The 22,534-nt window shown below is 33.5% G+C and overlaps 1 protein-coding gene and 1 long non-coding RNA gene across 3 annotated transcripts in view; both read right to left on the minus strand.

Moving 5' to 3' along the window:
* Positions 1–22,534, minus strand: part of GRID2 (glutamate ionotropic receptor delta type subunit 2) — a 1,512,615-nt gene that overhangs the window by 1,126,456 nt on the left and 363,625 nt on the right. The window lies entirely within an intron of this gene.
* Positions 4,411–6,294, minus strand: LOC116524520. The gene is made up of 2 exons (XR_004257369.1): positions 5,023–6,294; positions 4,411–4,819 (listed from the first exon to the last, which is right to left on the minus strand). It is a non-coding gene; the product is annotated as an uncharacterized LOC116524520 (long non-coding RNA).

A 22,534-nucleotide genomic window follows, 5' to 3' on the forward strand; every position in this document is an offset into this window, starting at 1 on the left:
AAAACTTTATGAATATATACAGCGTAGGCAAAAATAAGAAGTATGCATTAAGTAGGACATATGGAGGACCTCTCAGAGTCTATGTTGCTGTGGATATTTATTTGTTCTTAGATTGTAAATGAACAGAAAATAGTACATGTAGTCATTGTCTGTTACTGAAAAACAAAGTGTACCTTCTAATAATAAGTAAAACAAATATTTCAGAGAAGGGATTAAACAATCTAAATTCATGATCTTAAAATAGACCATAAAATCATAGAATAGAAAATTTTAATACAGATTTTCTATCTATAAATATCAATTTTTGATTGCTACAACACTCTTAAATTTTTTGTTATGGGACTCGTGAAAGTATAATTACAAAAAAAATTCTGTTGACACACTTCTGCTTTTACTCAATGCTGTATCCATTGTAATGATTACGAAATCCTTGAAGGTCAAATAGTATTAAAAACCCAAAATAAGAGAGAATTCTGGGAAGACAGTGGAGTAGGAAGCACCAATGTTAAGTCTACTCACCCAGACAATAATTACACAAACAAAAATCTGTCCCATGTAACTTATTTAGAATTCTGGAGTATACCGAAGGCTTATATCTTCTAGGGGAAGGCTTTAGTGATAAACTGCAGTGGATTTTGGTCAATATCACTTCTTAACTTGACAGCAGCCACCCATCACACTAACAAACCCTATGGCAGGCAACTGTGCACACGTTCCCAGAGCAGTTTTCATACAACTCATGGAAAACAGGGCAAGCAGTAACGTGGTAAGGACACTGTTCTCTAACATTGGGCTGCAAGTTCAAATCATTAATTGCTGTTTTCGATCGTGGAGGTGCAAACACAGACGCAGGCAGCTATTGTTGCTGCATCTCCCTCTTATTGTTCCAAGTTACATCTCTTTGGCAGAAGGAATTTTCAGAACATATAAAGCTCAGGTGAGTTTTTTAATCTTATTTTTTTTTCTTTTTCCTTGTTTTGTGAGCTAAAGACTAAAACATTCACAGCAACTGAAAATATGGGAAAATTAGAAAAGTATCAGAGATGCCCAGGGAAAGATGCAGACTCAGGAAAGATCTGAAAAGATCCTTAAGCTTACACATCAACCTAATCCTTGGCATAGAGACAGCCTACAGCATTCTAAGCAAAACAAATGAAATCAAAATAAAAAGAGCAAATCCAGGTGAAGGGGTCAAATATGAGTTCCAAATTTACAGTATTGTTGGATTAAAATAAGCAACTTTCAAAACAAAAATCACGAGGCATGCAGAGAAAGAGTAAACTGTGTTCCATTCAATGGAAGAAAATAAACCAACAGAAATTGTTCTCGACAAAGTCCTCATGGTAGATCTACTAGACAATGACTTTAAAACAACTGTTTTCAAGATACTCAAAGAACTAAAGGAAGGCACAGGGAAAGTAAGAAATATACACATATAAACAAAATGAAAATATAAATAAAGAATACTTTAAAATTAACTAAAAGTAAAGTCTGGAGCTGGGAATTATAATAACTAAATAAAAAATTCATTATTGTTTGAAAGGTAGTTTTGAATAGAGGGAAAAAGAATCAATGCATTTGAATATAGGCTAATGGAATTTATTGAATCTGAGGGAGGGAAATAAAAAATGATTGAAGAAAGTGAAAACTAAAGGTATAAAACACAATCATGAAGACCAATTAACACATTATGGTAGTCTCTGAAGGAGAAGAAAATGAAAGAGGCAAAGGGAATATTTAAAGAAATAGCTTCTGAAAATTTCCAATATTTGATGAAAGACAAGAATATAAACATTGAAACAACTTTAAAGAACTCCAGGCTGGGCACGGTGGCTCACACCTATAATCACAGCACTTTGGGAGGCCAAGGTGAGTGGATCATGAGGTCAGGAGATCCAGACCAACCTGACCAACATGATGAAACAACTTCTCTACTAAAAATACAAAAAAAAAAAAAAAATTAGCCAGGCGTTGTGGTGCACACCTGTGGTCCCAGATACTTGGGAGGCTGAGGCAGGAGAATCACTTGAACCTGAAAGGCGGAGGTTGCAGTGAGCCGAGATCTTGCCACTGCACTCCAACCTGGGCGACAGAGCAAGACTCTGTCTCAAAAAAGAAAAAAGAACTCCAAATATTGTGATCTCAAAGAAACCTACACTGAGACACATTTTAATCAAACTGTGGAAAGCCAAGGCCAAAGAAAGCATCTTGGAATTATAAATAGAAAAGCAATTCATAATATGCAATCTCAGTAAGATTATCAGTAGATTTCTCATCAAAACTTTGGAGTCTAGAAGGCAAGGGACTATCGTACTTAAAGAACTATAAGCACAACAACAACAACAATAAACCTGTCAACCAAGAATCCTGTATCTGGTAAAACTGCCTTTCAAAATGTAGGGAGAAATTGAAGCATTCTAAAATAAGCAAAAGCTGAGTTTATTACCACTAGATCTGCCCTGAAAGAAATGCTAAAAAAAAGTCCTGCAGTTTACATTGAAAGGATGCTAGATAGTAACTCAAGGGTATGTGAGGAGATAGAGACTGCAGTAAAAATAAATACGCAGAAAATTTAATGTTAGTATTAAGTTTGGTTTATAACTACCCATATTGTTTTCCACATAATTTAAGGGACTAATGTATTAGTATAAATTATTACTTGAAATTTTTGGACAGATAATATATAAACTATACTTTTGTTACATCAACAACTTAACAACTGAATGGGGTGGAAACTAAGCTGTCAAGAAGCAGCGGATTTTTTTATGTTATTGAAGTTAAGATGGCTTAATTTCAAATTAGAGTGTTACAACTTGAGGATGTTAAATGTAATTCCCATGGTAACCACACAAAAAAGTTACAGAATACCCAGAAAAGGAAATATGAAGGGAATTCAAATATTTTTTCCACAAAAATCAATTTAACATTGCAGAAAATAAGAAACAAAAAAAATGTATAATCCCTGTTGAAAAAAATAGCAAAATGACAGAAGTCTTTCCTTATCAGTAATTACTTTAAACATAAGTAGATTAAACTATGAAATTTAAAAAAAGACTGGCAGAATAGATTTGTAAAAGTATCCAACAATACGCTGTTTACTAAAGACTCACTTTGGATCCAAAGAAAGAAATAGGTTGAAAATGACAGATTTAAAAATGATATTCCATACAAATAGTAACCAAATGAGAACAGGGGTAACTATACTAAAATCAGAAAATATGGACATTAAATTAAAAAATTTATAAGTGACAAAGAAGGACATTATTTTTTAATAACAGAATCAGCACTGCATGAAGATACGTAAACATTGATCTACCTAATAACCAACATCAAAATATATAAAGCAAATATTAACAGAATGTAAGGGAGAATTCAAAAATAGTTTCAGCCGTACAAAAGGAGTTAGAATTTAAAGATTCTAAAAACACTTGGGATTTTTTAAAACAAAGATCTCAAATCAATAGCCTCTCCATACAACTTAAGGACCTATAATAAGACAAACAGACATAACTCAGAGGTAGAAGGAAGGAAGGAAATAAGAAAGATTAGAGCAAAGATAAGTAAAATGGAAAATGTTATTCTATCCTAAAAAGACCAAATATTCTGACTTGTGCAACAATATGAATGAATCTTGATGACATTATATGAAGTGAAATACACAAATCACAACAGGACAAATAATGCATGATTCTGCTTATATGAGGTACCCAAACTAGCCAAAATTATAATGTCAGAAAGAAGACTGTGTGTGGAGACAGGAGAATAGAGATTTAGTTTAATGGGATAGAGTTTCAGTTTTCCAAGATGAAAAGAGTTCTGCATATAGATGGAAGTGATGGTTGCATAACATTAGTGTGTTTAATACTACTGAACTGTATACTTTAAAATGGTTAAGATTTATGCTATGTGTATTTACCACAATAAAAATAAATTGGAAACAAAATAAATAAACCTGTTGAAAATAATCAAACAAAAAAGACATGTTTGTGAAATTGATGCTTCCAAAAAAGACAAAATATTAGGCAACAACTTTGCCTATATACTAGACAACTGATTTGAGCAATTTTGTGATAATTCACTTACAGTATATGCATATTCCTACCAAAAGAATGACCCTAAAACACAAAAGATGTTTCATGAATTTCCCAGTTACCTCCTTTTAGTATTTAAAGTATATTAAACTTTTAAAACAATATTATTGCTAACCTTTTATAATTTCTTGTGACCTTCATCTATTTATATAGCTAATATAAACACTAAAGCCCATTTTATTTTCCCAATGTTTATTAATGACCTAATCCTTATGAGCAAAGATGATGCTATTAGTAAATATTATGGTTAATTTGCTTGGAGCTACTTGAAATTACTTACTCTTGTCATTTTATATTTTTGTCCATCAAGAAGCTGTTGTTTTTTTTTTTTTTTTTTTTTTTTTTTGGAATATCAAGTCGCTTCACTAGTATAAAGTCTGAGTAGTTGGGCTTTTTATGTGGGTAGTGGTCTGAAGACATAGGCTCTAGCCTCTAGCATATTAATAGCATGATGATAATCTCACTATATTTGACTTATTTGGATTGATCACTTTTAATGAGCTCAAAAGCACAGTATCATTATTTAGCAAATTTAAAATAGCAAGGAACTTCTTGTTAGTAGTTTTGACTTCACAATAAGAGGATATTTTCAAATTTCAGAATTTTGTATTTAAATAAACTGATAAATTACATAATTTATTAAACAATATAGTATACATCTTTTATAATCAGAAACTTGATATAATAAGCACTCCAGAAAATTCCAAATATTGTTCATTGATTTAAAACTATTGGGGGGAAATAGGGGAGGGACGGTGGGGGATGGGGAGCTGGGGAGAGATAGCAAGGGGAGAGATGCCAGATGTAGGTGATGGGGAGGAAGGCAGCAAATCACACTGCCACGTGTGTACCTATGCAACAATCTTGCATGGTCTTCACATGTACCGCAAAACCTAAAATGCAATAAAATAAAAAAATGGGAAAAAAAAACTATTTACAAAACCATTTTAGGAAATAACATAGAAAACCATTGATTTGGCATATATGTTCCAGATAATCCATAAATTCATATTGCCTCTACTTTTCCCAGTTTGTACACTCCTGTGTTTCATGCCATGCTTCTTGCAGCAAAAACGATTCACAATCATATCCCAATAATTCACTTCAAAGTTTCCTTTTTTGCCATTCTTTTTTCCTTGGATTTGCAAAGTAGTATCTGGAGAAGTTAGGAATACCATATAGCAGATGCAATGATTCAAAGTACTTGTTTTACTTGGATGTGATTATCATATATCCATTTTTATTAAAATATTCTATGTATGTATATGTTAAAAATACATTTCTTGAATTTTTCTTATTTTATTCAACCTCAAGTTACAAGATAACTTTTATTGTTGCTGTTGTTGTTATTTAAGTATTTGATAGTTACTGTGATCGTAAAACTCCTTTTGGTCATTTTTGGAGAGTCATCATATTAAAATTACGAAGCAGTAAATATACCCTTTATTTTACTTAGAGATCCATTAATTTCAATGCATAAGATTCAATATTTACCCCTTGTGGAAGTTTCCTTTGAAAATATGTAACAAGAAAATTGGTTGTAATAGCTCCTGTCTGATTTGGCTATCTCTTGCATTACTTAATAAATTGTGTACTTTTTTGTACATAGAAGGGAAACCTGTGAGAGGATGAGATGGGCTTAGGGCTTCACTGAGATTTACATGGCAGAATAAAATATGAAAATGCCTATCCATTATCAACTAAGAGAAAGATCAACTGTGGACATCCTCAGCTTAAAGTAACGTCAAACCCTTTTTGTTTTGTGTGAAAACAGTTACTATATAAAGAAAGAAATATGGTGCCATAGTAACTAGTATTTTTACATATTCAAAATTAAGCTCATCGATAAACCTATTAAGAATGAGAAATATGCATTTAGCCTTGGTAATGAGCTAAACATAACTACATTTAAAATGCTTACACTAACTGTATTTCCACCCTTTTACTTGACACTATAATTTATTGTGTAATTTCCATTTTATTTCAGATCAGAAATTAAACATACATATCATCAAGATAACGGAAAAATTATCTAGTTATCAATAACAATACAAGTTAAATGGCTAGTATTAAATTTAAAATATTTCAAAATTGAGTAATCAATCAGGTATGATTTGAGAATTGAAGGGGCACATATATTTGAGTATTTAATAAATCTTCCTTTTACCATTTCAAAATATTTATATACTTTTTATTGACATCAGTAAATGATCATTAAAAAATGAGGCTCATAGCTCATTATCATCCCCAAACCCACACCACAAATGACTTAATAGGAATCATTCCACACTAAAACTTACGTTAAAGCTGTTGCATTTAAAGATTTTTAAAAATGTATTGGCTACAAAATATATAGGCTCTTATAAATGTAGGGAGTTTAAAATTAGGAAAATAGAATCGTACATTAGACATAAGATTTTTGCAAATCCATTGACATTTTTAAACAGGGTGATTTTTAAATTGTTATCATTTGTCATAATTATAATTAGATATGGCTTTTACCACTTTTCAAAATTTCCTTAGAACACCTCTTTGCCAGTTTTTTAATGCTCTAACATCATCAAGAAAACGAAAAGAATTGTTTTTAAAAAAATGCTCCATTCTCCCTTTCTGCTTATGTTATTAGTAATGTGAATAATGCCTCCATACTGTTATGTTAGCTGATAATGATATGCTCTGCCTCAAGTTATTTTAAAGATTTATCTACTTGACAAAGTCCTACAACAGTGGAAATAGAAATATATTTATCTCAGAAGTTATAAATGAAAACAATTAGTAACCTCCAATAAGGTTAGCCAAAATGGCCTGATAATAGCTATTATTTCTAATAATAAAATGACTAACTTGAAGGCATAAGTTTATCTTAATGAATAAAATATTCAAATTATTTTCTTGGCACAAATGCAACAATGAAACTATCCCTTGTTTTATGCAACATATATTTTAATTTAAATCAAATTCAATGGAAGAAATACACTTTTCATAGGAAGGCAAAGAGGTTTAATTGGGTATATGCAAGGGAAAGGAATGTATTTATATATAAATATGATGTGATATAATGTTGAAGAAAAAAATAGAATAAAGGAGTAAGTGTTTATGGGCAAGTAAGGAATTACCTTCTAAAGTAGCTGGTAAACTCTTGATTGTGGCTATGGTTCCTTCTTTGTTCTGAAAGTGTCAAATCCAGAAGACTCTTCTAAGTACTACATTGACTACCAAATTTTGGTTAACCCTTGGTAAGGAACTAAGGAAACATGAAAAACCCATGGTGCAAATAAATGATACTCATGTATACGAGTATACATGTATATACATGTATATATGTATACATGAGTATCATTTATTTGCAGCACTTCTTGACTTGTTTGTGTAAACGCAGGCAAAAGAAAACTTGAACCATCTTTTGGTCATCGTTTTGGGCAATTTGTAAACTGGAACCAGCCTTTTGTAAACTGACCAAACTAAAAGACTCATAATTAATATAAGATGAATATATTAGGCATAGCATCTTGAAAAATCTATCTTTATTCTTTGTATCTTTCTATAATAATAGGTAATTACTGATTCTTAGCACATCTTTATGAGTAAAACACATCACTTTTGAAAGCTTGGCCCAACTCAGGCCTCTTCCACATAAACTTTCATGATTAGCACATAAAAAATGAATATTGCATGCATGATTTCCACACTAAGGCACCTTCGGTTTTCAGCATGAATTAGAGAAGAATGACATTTTTGTGGTATTTTCTACCATCAGAAAGAATAAGAGACTAGTTTTCATGAAAATATGCTATTGCAAAATTTGGGAAAACAGAAGAGGTGCACAGTAAATGCTGACGATCAGTGTTAGAATTGTTTATAAGGCATTTCTCTTAATACCTAATGTAAATGACGGGTGATGGATGCAGCAGTACTACCACCATGGCACATGTATACCTATGTAACAACATGATCTGCATGTGTACCCCAGAACTTACAAGTTTAACGAATTAAAAAAAAATCCAGGAAATAATAAGAGGAAAAGTTTAAAAAATTGTTTACAAAAAATCATGTGCCTCTAATGGATTTTATTGTATGTTATCTGAGGAAAGAAAGAATGCACTAACTAAAGAAAAACTGGTCTTTCTACATGCTGCTTACAGAAATGGAAATGTAAAGGTAGGGAATTCAACAGTATCAGCAAACATTTTCCAGGAGTGTTCACGAATCTGCAGAATGTGGGGTACCAGAGAGCATTGGATGTGGCACAGGAATGGATTTATTCTTTCACACTTCAATCTCAGTGGACTAATTATTCTTTTGTATAAATTCCTTGCCCCCCACCCCTTTGCCCCCAAATATTTTCTATTTTTTCATTACATTTTCTAATGTATTGATCAGGAAGAGCACATCTTAGAAAACATAAAAATATTATGGTAAATGCATAAGAATAATGCATTATGATTTTTATCATCTCATGCAACATCCTTGAAGTGAGTGCATATAAATGAAATTATCTTTGAGTACTCTCTTTGAAACATTCTTAAGTCTAGATATGAAAAATAGGAGACCAGTTTGTGTTGATTCCCCACCAAAGTCATATAAGTGCTACTACATGATGCGCTAAGCAATCAACTGAATTTCCTGTATCTTTACCTAGCATTCCCTTCTCTAATTCCTCCCTTTTAAATGCAGGTTCTCAGTGTTACTGTCTAGTATTGTTTGTAAAAAAAAAACATGTAAATGGCAATAACTAAATCAAAACTACTTTAAGATAGTGGCTTTGAAGGTACTAACACTTATTTGACTGTGTAAGATTTAAATGCTATATTATTTTATATTTAGAAGATATAATTTTTATGTCTTATACATAGCTTTAGTATTTTCTTCACACTCTATGTTCTTTATAATATAGCTATCTTTATTTCTGCATCTACACGAGATTGTAATCTATTGGGGCAGAGAGTGCTATAGAAACAACTAGAGTGCAGAAAATAACATTACAGTATTCTTTTTTTTTTTTTTTTTTTTGAACAGAGTCCTTTCTGGTGGAATTTTCTGGAAAGAAAATGCACATACACACGTACATGTATATATGTAAATGTGTGTGTTTATACATACACATACAATGAATGTGATTGTACATATATATATATAAACACACACACATTCATACATGCAAACACAATCATTGTAGTTTAAAATTAAACGTTCTAACAAAAGAAATGGTGCAAATAAGCATTCTTTTTGCTTTGAGGCTAAAATTGTGATTATTTTTGCTTCAGTTCCTTTAGCTTCCTTTCTAATGTCCCAGGGACCTGGGTGGGCTTGTGTAATGTACAGATGAAAAAGAAAACGTCTGTCCTTCTTTCTGACATCAAGACCTTTCACCAAAGAAAATTGTGAACATTAATTAATGTGATTTGCTCCGCTCATCCAAACACAAATGCTGTCTGGGCCAGACCTAATGGGGCTTCAGCTATGCCTTTTACCAGTGTGGCTAATCTAATTCCCTGTGCAATCCTTTTTTCTTGCTTCACTGTTTGCTCAGCAGACACGCTCACTTTCTCTGAACATTTCTTTCTGTAGTTACATAGAGTGTGAAGTCACATTTTAACGAGATAAAATATTTTAATAATTTAATAGAGAAATTAGAATAATTCATCACTATTGAGCTACCAGTGTAACTGAAATAAGGGTACTCTATATAAAGCTGTTTGAAATAATGAGTAAATCTACTTTGAATGGATCCTTCAGTTTATTATATTCCCATAGACATGGGTCATGATATGCCTTATAAATATATTTGATAACAATTTTGACCATAGTAAAATATATTTAAATCTGGTTTTAGTATTTCCTACTTATAAGGGCTGAAGCTCCATTTCACGTAAAAATGTGTAGAAAAGTAAATAATTACCCTAATAATTAAATGACATCACAGTCGCAATATATTAGCATAATCCATAGTCATTTGGAGATAAAACTTACAGAAATTGGATCTTACTTTTCTTTCTCCTACCACTCTATTTCACATGTCTGAACAAAGATACACATGTACAAGTTATTTCCATTTGCCACAGCATGCACAGATATTCAGATACAGATTTCAACTAATTATATTCTGAACAAAAGGACAATGCTCTGAATGACAACAAGGGAAACTCCATTACCAAAAGCTGTATTATGAAAGGGAAATGTCTAAGGAGTTTTTCAATGAAAAATAAAAACAAATTAAAATAAACTAATCCTACATAACTAGACTGAGGAAAACAAATAAAGCATCTGTTAGGGGTTTTTTCTGTTTGTTTGCTTTTTCCCCATCAGATACTGATAAAGTTAACTCTGGGATTGAAAAGACACATGCTTAATTTTAAATATTTTATTTTAAAAAACAAATCCAGTGGTATAATCTAAGCTTGTCCCATGTGAACCGAAAATAGGTATTTTTAAAACAATCTAGGAGTCTATCTGCTTGAATATTTTTATGGCACAAGTATATGCATACTTAGTATAACAGAAAAATAATGGAAAATATTAATTAGGAAAATATATTAAAATCAGCTTGTATTTCAGAAACAACAAGAATAAATGTAAGTGTAGAGGCTGACAAAATTAAAGAAAGTGACAGTTCAGACACTATGAATTTATAAATAAATAAGTACATTAAGAATCCAAGTAGGCTGGGCATGGTGGCTCACACCTGTAATCCCAACATTTTGGAAGTTGGGGGCAGGTGGATCATGAGGTCAGGAGTTTGAGACCAGCATGGCCAATATAGTGAAAACCCATCTCTACTAAAAATAAAAAAAAAAAAAATTAGCCAGTGTGGTGGTTCGTGCCCATAATCCTAGCTACTTAGGAGGCCAGACAGGAGTATTGCTTGAACTCAGAAGGCAGAGGTTGCAGTGAGTGGAGACCCTGCCGCTGCACTCCAGACTGGGAGACAGAACAAGACTCTATCTTGATAAAGAAAAAAAAAAAAAAGAATCGAAGTACATGATTCACACAGATTATGTGACAGTGTACTGATAAAACAAGTAAGTGATGTCCTGGAGCCGTCTTTTACCACTAACTTTTCAAATGCCTCTGAATAATCACTCTTTCCTCTCCAAAATATAGGTCTTAACTAAAAGAAAGCCTTTTCTTGTTATACTATTTGAAAGAAACAGTACAAGTATTAGGATACTGCAGCTCATTTCCTGACATTCATTTCATGATAGGAAATTCAGTACTGTAAACTGACAAATTGATGGTTTACAGGAAAAATTAATGCAATATGGGCATTTCTGTTTTAAAGTCCTCTATATTCCCTTACTTCAGAACATATTTTGACATAATATTTTCCTTTCTCAAATTTGTATATACCAACTTTGTTTTCCTACCTTATTTATATCATCTTATAAAATTAATTAATGGCTTTAAAAAAATTATTTAAAACACAAGTTAAGTCCTCATGTTAATACTCTTTCAAGAAGCAGCATGTTTCTCAGGGATTTAGTATGAGATTTATTAATTTTCATTGTATGGGAGAGCTCACAGGAAATTGTCTTCCATAGAGGGTGACAGAGTAATTGTACGTTTAGAGTAATACATGGTATTAGAACTACTCTCTATGACTAGATTGTGATGATTTAAAAATTTTAGTACATTTTGAAACATTTCTGTAACTGTTAACAATGTGCCATTATACAGACCAATTTCACAAACTTTTCATGGTCTGTCACTGTGTGAAATGATTAGAAAAGTGTTTTTTCTTTTTTCTTTCATGATGGCTAGGTAAGAAAGTTTCTAGAATTTACTATTTTCAGCATTGTTATAAACTTTGTGACTTAGTCATAGCTTTATACTTACAAAAAGTATATGGATAACGGTAATGATATCAAAAAGATGTTTATTATCATCAGAGAATTGCAAATTAAAGCCATAATAAGGTATCACCTCATACCTGTTACAAGTGGCTATTAACAAAATTTTAAAAAGATAAAAGATAGTGTTTGTGAGGATGTACAGATAAGGAATCCCTTGTATACTCTTGGTAAGCATATCAATTAGTACAACAATTATAAAAATAGCATGGAATTTCCTCAAAAAAATGAAAATAGAACTACTACTCTTCAAGATAAAAATGCTCAACAAACTAGGCATAGAAGGGCAACATTTCAAAATAATAAAGACTATGAGAAACCCACAGCTAACATAATACCAAATTGGGAAACGTTGAAAGCCTTTCCTCAAAGACCTTGAGCAAGACAAGAATGCTCATTTTCAACACTCCTATTCAATATAGTACTGGAAATCTTAGCTAGTGCTATCAGGGAAGAAAAAGAAAACCACTCAACAATTGGTGTCCAAACTGGAAAAGAGGGAGCCAAATATCCCTGTTTGCAGACAACATGATCTTATGTGAGGACTTAGGACTGATAAATTTGGTAAACTTGCAGGATACAAAATCAACATACAAAACTCAGTAATATTTCTATACATCAATAATGAAGTAGATGAATAAAAAAATCAAGAAGTCAATCCCCTTTACAATGGTTACAAAAAAGAAAAACTAAAAAGAAAATACTTAGAAATGAATGTAACCAAATAAGTTAAAGATCTCTGCAAGGAAAGCTATCAAACACCAGTGAAAGAAATTAAAGGGGACACAAGCAAATGGAAAGATAACTCATGCTCACAGATCAAAATAATTAAAATGACCACACTACTCAAAGTAATCTGTGGATCCAAGCCAATCCTTATCAAAACACAAAAGTCATTTTTCATAAAAATAGAAAAAAGGCAATCTAAAAAATTGTATAGAACAACACTACAAAAGGCTCAAAAAGCCAAAGCAACTCTGAATAAAAAGGACACAGCTAGGACATTATACTACCTGACTTCGAAGCATAAGACAAGGCTATAGTAACCAAAACAGAACATATTGGCATAAAATTAGGCATATGGAACAGAACAGAGAACCCATAAATAAATCTACATATTTACAGCCAACTGATCTTTGACAAAGTCACCATGAACAAACGGTGGGGAAAGGACACCTTCTTCAATAAATGATGTTTTGAAAACTGCATAACCACATGCAGAAGAATGAGACTGGGCCCCTATTTCTCACCACATATAATGTCAACTCAAGATGGGTCCAAGACTTTACATAAAACCTGAACTTATAAAACTACCATAAGAAATCATGGAAAAAATCTTTTCAGGACATCAGTCTGGGCAAAGATTTTATGGCTAAGACCTCAAAAGCACAGGCAAAATTTTAATGAAACATATTCAGCTAAAAAGCTTCTGCACAGCAGAAGAAAAAAATCAACAGAGAGAAGAGACAACATCTTCAATGGAAGAAAATATGTGGAAATTATTCATCTGACAAGGGACTAACATCCAGAATATATAAGGTGTTCGAACACTTCAACAATCTTTTAAAAAATTCCATTTGAGAATAAGCAAAGGACATAAATAGACGTTTTTCAATTGAAAATGGACAAAGGACATAGACATTTCTCAATAGAAGACATACAGATAGCCAATAGGTATGAAAAAAATGTTTAATATCGCTAATCATCAGAGAAATGCAAATCAAAACCACAATGAAATATTGTTTCACCCAAGTCAGAATAGCTATTATTAGAAAACAAACAATAACAGATACTGGCAAGGATGCAAGGAAAAGGAAACTGTTATACATTGTTGGTCAGAATGTAAATTAATGCAACTTCCATGGAAAATGCTATGGAGATTATATGGAGATTTCTCAAGAAACTAAAAATAGATCTGTTATATGCTCCAGGAATCTCACTATTGAATATCTATCCAAGGGAAAAGAAATTACTACATTGATGGGATACCTGCACTCATATGTTTATTCAGCACTATTCAGAATAGTGAAGATAGAGTATCAACCTAAGTGTCCATCAACAGATGAATGAATAAAGAAAATGTGGCATATATGCACAACAGAATACTATTTGTCCATAATAATAAATCATGTTATTTGAACAACATGAATGAAATTGGATGTCATTATAAGTGAAACAAGGCAGGCACAGAAAGACAAATACCACATATTCTCACTCATGTGGGAACGAAAAACCTTGAACTCATACACATAAAGACTAGAAAAATCTATACCAGAGACTGGGAAGAGAGGGGAATAAAGGGGATGAAGAGAGGTAGTTTATGGATAAAACACACATTAGAAATAAGCTCTAATGTTTGATAGCAGACTAGGGTGACTATATTACTAACAATGTTATGCATATTTCAAAGTAACTAGAAGAGGGGGCTTGAAATGATACCAACACATAAAAGTGATAAAAACTTAAGGTGAAAAATACTCCAAATATCCTAAGACTTGACTATTACACCTTTTAAGCATGTAACAAACATTCAAGTGCACTCCATAATTATGTAAAATACTATGTACCAATAAAAGAGAGAAAACTAGAACTACCATATGACCCAGCAATTCCACTTACTAGTATAAATATAAGGAAATGAAATCAGTGTTTTGAAGACATCTGTATGTCCATGTTGATTGCAGCATTATTCAGAATAGTCAAGATATGAACACAACTTATCAATGGATGAATGGATGTAGAAAATGTGTTATATAATATATACAGAATGGAATACTATTCAGTGTTAAGAAACAAGAAAATCCTATCATTTGCAACAACATGAATAAACTTGGAGTGCATAGGCTAAAGAAGTAAGTTAGACACAGAAAGACAAATATTACATGACCTCACTTAGATGTGGAATCTAAAAAATTGTAATTCATGGAAGTAAAGAGTGGAATGTTGGTTAGCAGGGCCTGGGGTGGGTATGTGGGGGGATAAGGCAGGTAGAGAAATATTGGTCAAAGTGTACAAAGTTTCATTTAGACAGTAGGAATAATTTCTGGAAATCTATTATACAGAATGGTGACTTTGGTAACATTGTACTCTACCCTTGAAAATTTCTGAGAGAAAATATTAAATATTCTTACCACAAAAATGACACTTATGTGAGATAACTATGTAAATTCACTTGATCTAATCATTCTAATACACACACACACACACACACACACACACACACACATAAAAACATCACGGTGTACATCATAAATATACACAAATTTTATTTTTCAAATTAAGTTTTTAAAACACGTTTGTTTTTACTATAATTTTGTTTTTATTTTTAGAATATCAAAATTTTCTCTAAGAACTATACACACCCATATAGATGATAAATATAAATAATCTTTTCCTTTTCCCCAAAATATTTTCTGTCCTAAAATGTAAGTAGATCATCTGCGGTATATGCTTAAAATTCCAACTGAGAATTCCAGAGTCTTCTTTTTGTCAGCAAAAGACACTTTTATAAAGCTTAAAAATATATGTGTTCAGACTTGTATATAGCAGTCAATCTCTTATTGAAGTGGGTCCAATAAAGATGCATGAAGTAGGATTTTGTTATAATGGCACATATGGGTATAATATGACATAGCCCAGGAGTCACACTCAACTATGATAATAATTCTTCTACATAACTTCTCCAGTTATTCAGTTGTAAGATGTATAAAGTGGCCACCTGACAACTAAACTCTGATAATCAACTTCTAGGTAAAAATTGACTCAAACCGCTCCTCTACGTAATTACTTGTCACCTTCAATTTTTTATAATGTTATTTATGAGTTTATAATCTTCAGTGCATGGACAGTGTTATGGATTAAATATTCGTTTCTTCTTGAAATTCATATGTTGATGTCCTGACTGCCAATGTGATGTCATTATAAGGTGTGGCTATGGGGAGGTCATTTGGTTAAATGACCTCATGAGAATAAAGCTCTGTGATGGGATTAGCACCTTCTTAAGGGAGGAAGAGATATCAGAAATTGTTCTTCCTACCATTTGAGGATAGGAAAGTCAGGAAGGGGGCCCGCTCCAAGACTGAATATGCCACTTCCTTGACCATGGATTTCCTGGTCTGCAGAACTGTGAAAAATAAATTGTTGTTCAAGCTACTCAGTGTATAGTGTTTTGTTATAGCTGTCGAAGATCACTAAAACATACAGCATTTACCTTTGAGAGTAATGGTCCAGCATTATCACAAACTATATAAACTTTCTGGGTAATTCTGTCCCTAAGAATATCAGCCATCCTGTTTCCACATCTGAAGTGTATTTTTACTATTCCTTAAAATGAATTATCATGTATGTTCGTGACATGGGATATTTAAGCAAGAGATATTAACCAACCTAAGATCCAAAAAGTATGCAAGAATTTGTGACCACATAAGAGATCACAAATATATTACAAAGGGTATCTTTGATAATATGGTTGGGAATGAGCCCACATCAAAAATTTTAGAAATTGCAAGAATGGAAGTATGCCCATAGGGACTTGTCTGAAAAAGTGAAGATGTTGTTCCCAAAAATAAATCTGCTGGTTCACTATTGTTTTATAGCTATGGAACATCTAGCAAGTATAGCATATAATAGGTTGTCATTAAAATCAGTGAACAGGCAAATGCAATTTTTAGTTTCACTAAAATATATCTGATATAAAAGTAAGACATACTTTAACACAGTAACAGATAGTATGTTTTCAATGGGCTTAACAGAAATGTGTCCAGGATAATAGGGAAAACCAGGTGAACTAAAGTAGAAACCAGTGATACAGAAGTTTACCATATTTTACAATATACCCATTGCAGTTACTCAGAACAAAAATATGTGAATGTTTGTGTGTATGTATCCGAAACTTCTCTAGCTTCTGAAAAAAATTACATATTTTTAATCCAGGGTTTCACTCTGTCACACAGTTTGTAGGGAATCACAGCTCACTGCAGCCTCAAATTTCCAGACTCAGGCAATCCTGTTGCCTCAGCTCCTGGGTAGCTGAGACTACAGGCATGTGCCACCATGCCTGGCTAATTCTTAATTTTTTTGTAGAGACAGGGTCACACTATGTTGTCCAGGTAGGTCTCAAATGTCTGGGCTCTAGCAATCCGCCCGTCTCATCCACCCAAATTGCTTGGAATATTTATATGTGAGCTATCATGCCTGACTACATTTGATTTTTAAGTAGAGACTGTGATGGTTAATTTTATGTGTTATCTTGACTAGGCTAAGGGATGCCTAGGTGGCTGGTAAAACATTATTTCTCTCTGTGGATGTACAGGAGTTTCTGAAAGAGATTAACATATGAATCAGTAAACTGAGTAAAGAAGATCTGCCCTTACCAATGTGGGCAGGCATCATCCAATCCATTGACAATATGAATAGAACAAAAAGGCACAGGAAAGAAAATATTCTCTCATCTTGATCTGGGACATCATCTTGATCTGCCCATAATAAACTGAGTGTTATCTGACTCACCACACCATAAAGTTGTGTGTGCACCACATCATCAAATGGAAGTGGTACATATGTGATTGATCCTGAGGAGGTCCTGAGTGGTACATGATTGATACTGAGTAGACCCTGAAGAATGGTCCAAATGCCCATGGTCCCCACTCCTGTCACAATGCCTTCTTTTTCCCAGCCTGTACCTCTGGCCTCAAGGGGAGTATTCTATGAAATTTGACAGAGAAAAAGAAAACTTGGTCCCGTTTTACAGAGGGTTCTGCACAATATTCAGGCACCACCTGAAAACAGACAGCTGCAGTACTACAAGCCCCCTCTGGGACATAGCTGAATGACAGTTGTAACAGGAAATCCTCTCAATGGGCAGAACTTCAGGCAGTGCACCCGTTTCAAATTTGCTTGGAAGGAGAAATGGCCAAATGTGTGACTATATATCAATTCATGGACTGTAGTCAATGATTTTGGCTGGATATTCAGAGACTTGGAAGAAACATGATTGGAAAATTGGTGAAAAAGAAATTTGGGAAAGAAGTATGTGAATTGACCTCTCAGAATAAAAAATAATAATATTTGGGTCCCATGTGAATGCTTATCAAAGGGTGACCTTGGTAGAGGAGAATTTTAATAATCAAGTGGATAGTAGGACCTATTGTATAGATACCAGTCAGCCTCTTTCCCCATAGACCCTATCATCATCCAATGGGTTTATAAACAAAGTGGCCACAGAGGCAAGGTTTGAGCTTATGCATGGTATGAGCAACATAGACTTCCACTCATCAAGGCTAACCTGGTTATGATCCCTGTTGTATGCCCAATCTGCAGCAGCAGAAACTCACACTGTGCCCCTGATATGGCACCATTCCCCAGGGTGATCAGCCAGCTACCTGGTGGCAAGTTGATTACATCAAACTGTTTTCATCATGGAAGGGGGAGTGTTTCATCTCTATTGCAATAGACACTTATTCTGGATACAGGTTTTCCTTTCATGCATACGATGTTTCTGTCAAAACTACCATCTATGCACTTACAGAATTCCTTGTTTGCTGCTGTGATATTCTACACAGCACTGCTTCTTATCAAGGAACTGCTCTGACAGCCAAATAAATGAAATCATGGGCCTACGCTCATGGAATTCACTGGTATAACTATGTTTCCTATCAGTGAGGATAGTTTCCTTTCCTGTGAAGCAGCTAGCTTGACAGAACAGTGAAATGACCTTTTTAAGACTTAAGTTCCAATGCCATCAAGGTGATACTTTGTTTTATCAAATACAAGGTTTTAAAGAAGATTGTATAGGCTCTGAATCAGCATCCAATATGTGGTTCTGTTTCTCTGATAGCCAGGATGTATGCGTCAAGGAGCCAAGCAGAAGATGGGAGTGGTGCCACTCATCATTAACCCTACTGACTAGCTATTGAAATTTTTGCTTCCTGTTACTATAACTTTATACTCTGCTGGCCTAGAGGTCTCAGTTCTGGAGAGGGTAGTGCTTCCACCAAGAGACACAATAATTCCACTGAACTGGGAGTCAAGACTGCCACCCAGCCACCTTGGACTTCTCATGTCTCTGAATCGACAGGTAGATAAGGGAGTTATTGTGCTGGCTAGGGTGATTAATCCTTATTACCAACGGGAAACTGAACTACTATTCCTCAATGTGGATAAAGATGAGTATGTCTGGAATACAGAAGATATCTTACGTCATCTCTTAGTAATATCATGCCTTGTGATTAAGGTGATTGAAAACTACAGCAACCCAAACTAAGCAGGACTACCAATAGCATAGGCTATTCAGATATGAAGATTTGGTTCACCCTACCAAATATAGAATCATAACCAGTTGAAGTGATTGCTGAAGGCAAAGGGAATACAGAATGGGTAACAGAAGAAGGTAGTTATAAATACCAGCTGTAACCAAATGGCTAAAGTGATGAGAACAGTAACTATTATAAATATTTCCTCATTATTTGGTTATGTTTGTATGCATATATACATGGTAAGTAAATATATTGTTTTCTCTCCTCTCCTATTCTTCCTAGCTTATGATGGTTCAACTTAACAATTTTTCAGATTTACAATAGTGCGAAAGTGATGTGCATTCAATACCCTCTTCAACTTATGATGGAGTTGTGTCTGGATAACCCCATTGTAAGCTAAAAAAATTAAGTCAAATATGAACTTTTGACTTAACAATATTTTTGACTTATGATGAGTTTATAGAGACGTAAGACTACCAGTCAAAGGGTATCTGTATTTATTTATTATTAATTTTATATCATAGTTTCTAAGTTATGAGATAACAAGAGTAAAACTTACCCAAATATTTTACCTCCACTTCTGGGGAAGGAATTAGCACCATTTTGGTTGTAGGCAAGACAGTTGTTTAATGTTAAGCAGAAATATGACCTTGTTATTGTCTTTATGTGGTTAAGTATGGTTCAAGGAAACACCTATGGGTACCCAGTAATGAACTTTGATGGTTACTTTTATATGTCAACTTGACTGGGCCAAGCAATGCCCAGATAACTTGTAAAACATTACTTGTAGATGTGTCTGTGAGAATGTTTTTGGAAGTGATTAATATAGGTAGGAATCCATAGATAAGGTAAAGAAGCTTTGCCCTCACCAGTGTGGGTGGGCATCATCCAATCAGTTGAGAGTCTGAAAAGTACAAAAAAGGCAGAAGAAGGGCAAATCCTGCCATTTCTCCTGGTATTAGACATCAGAGCTCATGGTTCTTGTGCCTTCAGACTCAGATTTGGAATTACAATATTTCCTCGTCTGGTTCTCAAGCCTTCCAACTTTGAATTTCACCACTAGCTTTCTTCATTTTACAGTTTATAGATGGAAGACTGATGGGAATTCTCTACCTGCATAATCATATGGCAAATTATCTTAATCTTTCTCTCTCCCCTTATCTCTTCCTCATATATAAATATATACATATATATACATATACATCATACACACACAGACACACATTTTACTGTAAGGTGACTATAGTAACTACTTAACTACAGGAGGTAGCTACTACTTCACTACTTAACTACAATGTGTACCTTACATACTTTAATATAGAAATAGATGAGTATTTCACAACTCTGAGGTCAGATCTCCAGGTTTTTGGAATCTGCCATATCTGACCACCTCCTGGTACTGAGTCTTCTCTTACCTTCATAATATGTTCTTTATATTCATATCTTACTGTTTCCTTCTTCCAACACTTACATACCCACTTATGCTTTTCCCATCATTGTTTTCATGAGACTCCTTAAACCTCTGTTCCATTAAAACCAGAAGTTACACAAAACATTTCATTTATTGAATCACAACAATAATTACTGAATTTTTGCCTTAAAGTTGGAATTTCAAGGAGGGGTACCCCAGATGTATCAAAATATTACCTCCTCTGTGACTCTGTAACTCTATAAAATGGAAGATGCCAAATTTCCCTAAGACCCTCAAGGAAGTCAATATTAGATGCTTCTACGCATGGATACCCAACACTATCTCTGCTTTTATACCAATACTGTTCCCCTCCAGTAAAAAAAAAGACCTCCCCACTTGATTCTAAAAACATGGATTTTAAAGCAATCACGATTCTATTTATCTGTATTTGTTATTATCATTAAATGTAATATGCATCCATTGAGGACTACAGAATATGGAGGAGTTTCCATGTAGAAGCAACTAGTGGAAACTCCCAGTACCAACATTTTTGTTCTCAAGCTTTCATTAAAAAAGAGCACTGCCTTACAGATCTATGAAATACTGAAATATAATTACGGCTCATTCCATTCTTATGGTTAAACCTTGATCCTTGTCAGGATTCAGAACATCACTATCTAAGGTTAGTTACTGCATTGTAGAACTAGAATGGAAATGCAGTATCGCTCTAGCATATCAAGCTACCAGACTCAAATTACAGACATAAAATCCCATGAAGGACCTCCCCTTTTGCTTCTTCAATCCATAATCAATATGTGTAATGTTAAATCATGACATTCAGTCTAAACACTTCCAATTTCTGCCATTCTGTGATATTTCCTAATATACTGTTCTTTATTCTCTATCAGTCCTGTGGGCTGTGCTCTGTCCTCCAACTAAGTCAATCTATCCCATGGACTGCAATTTCCCATAATTTTCCCACTTACATAGATATGTCTATTATTCTACATCATGCTACATTATATCTATTTTTTAGCCATCTATTTTTTGAAAGACTGTATACTCCTTTAAGACATATTTGGATCTGCAGCGTTTAACAAGGTCTCTGACCAATACTTGGTACTCAATTAATGCCAGTTGAATAAATTATTTAATAAATAATAAAAGCTGAGGTTTGCTGATATAAATAGAAAGCTTGCAATAGCACACAACACTGAGTTCATTAGTTTCATTTGTGTTAATTAAGCATAGCTAATGAACTAATATTTATTAACATCCAGGAAATTTTCATTGCCAGATCAGTGAACAGTTAGTAAAGACACAAAATCACAAAGTTTCACCATGGAATCTGTGGGGGAAAGAGGAATTATAGTTTTAATAATTATGTTCTACACACACACCAAATACACTATTCTTCTTTTAACAGAGCACTAGAAACACACTGTGTAGTAACACAACTGATACTGAAGGTTAAATAAATTGTTTTCATCCCCAGTTGGCCTTTTATTTCTCTAAACAGGTATTTGGTTAGTGATAGGAAGAGAATGCTTTGTAAAAACACATACATGAAAATGAGGCAGATAGTAAGAGCTCTGACTGCAAAGAGAATATAGGAGCAAAAACTTTCACAATAATTTGTTTTTTGTCATACATCTGTACATGGCAAAGCATTAAGATTACTGCAGTCAAATTCTCCTCCACTCAGTGATCAAATTACATAACAGAAGATAAAACCTGGGAGATATATTCACTATAACTCACAAACCACCAATTTATCCAGCAACAAAATATCAATTCTTAGACTTAATGAAGTTTTAAGACAAAACATATAGTTCCTCTCTGAGTGTTTATTCTATTTCCTACATTTAATATCACTTCTACTCTAGCCCCAATGATATCATACAAGCTTATGAAAAACATTAATTGAACTTG

The sequence above is a fragment of the Sapajus apella genome, unplaced genomic scaffold, assembly GCF_009761245.1.
Source record: "Sapajus apella isolate SASKATOON/1434 unplaced genomic scaffold, GSC_monkey_1.0 scaffold45, whole genome shotgun sequence".
Lineage (NCBI taxonomy): Eukaryota > Metazoa > Chordata > Mammalia > Primates > Cebidae > Sapajus > Sapajus apella.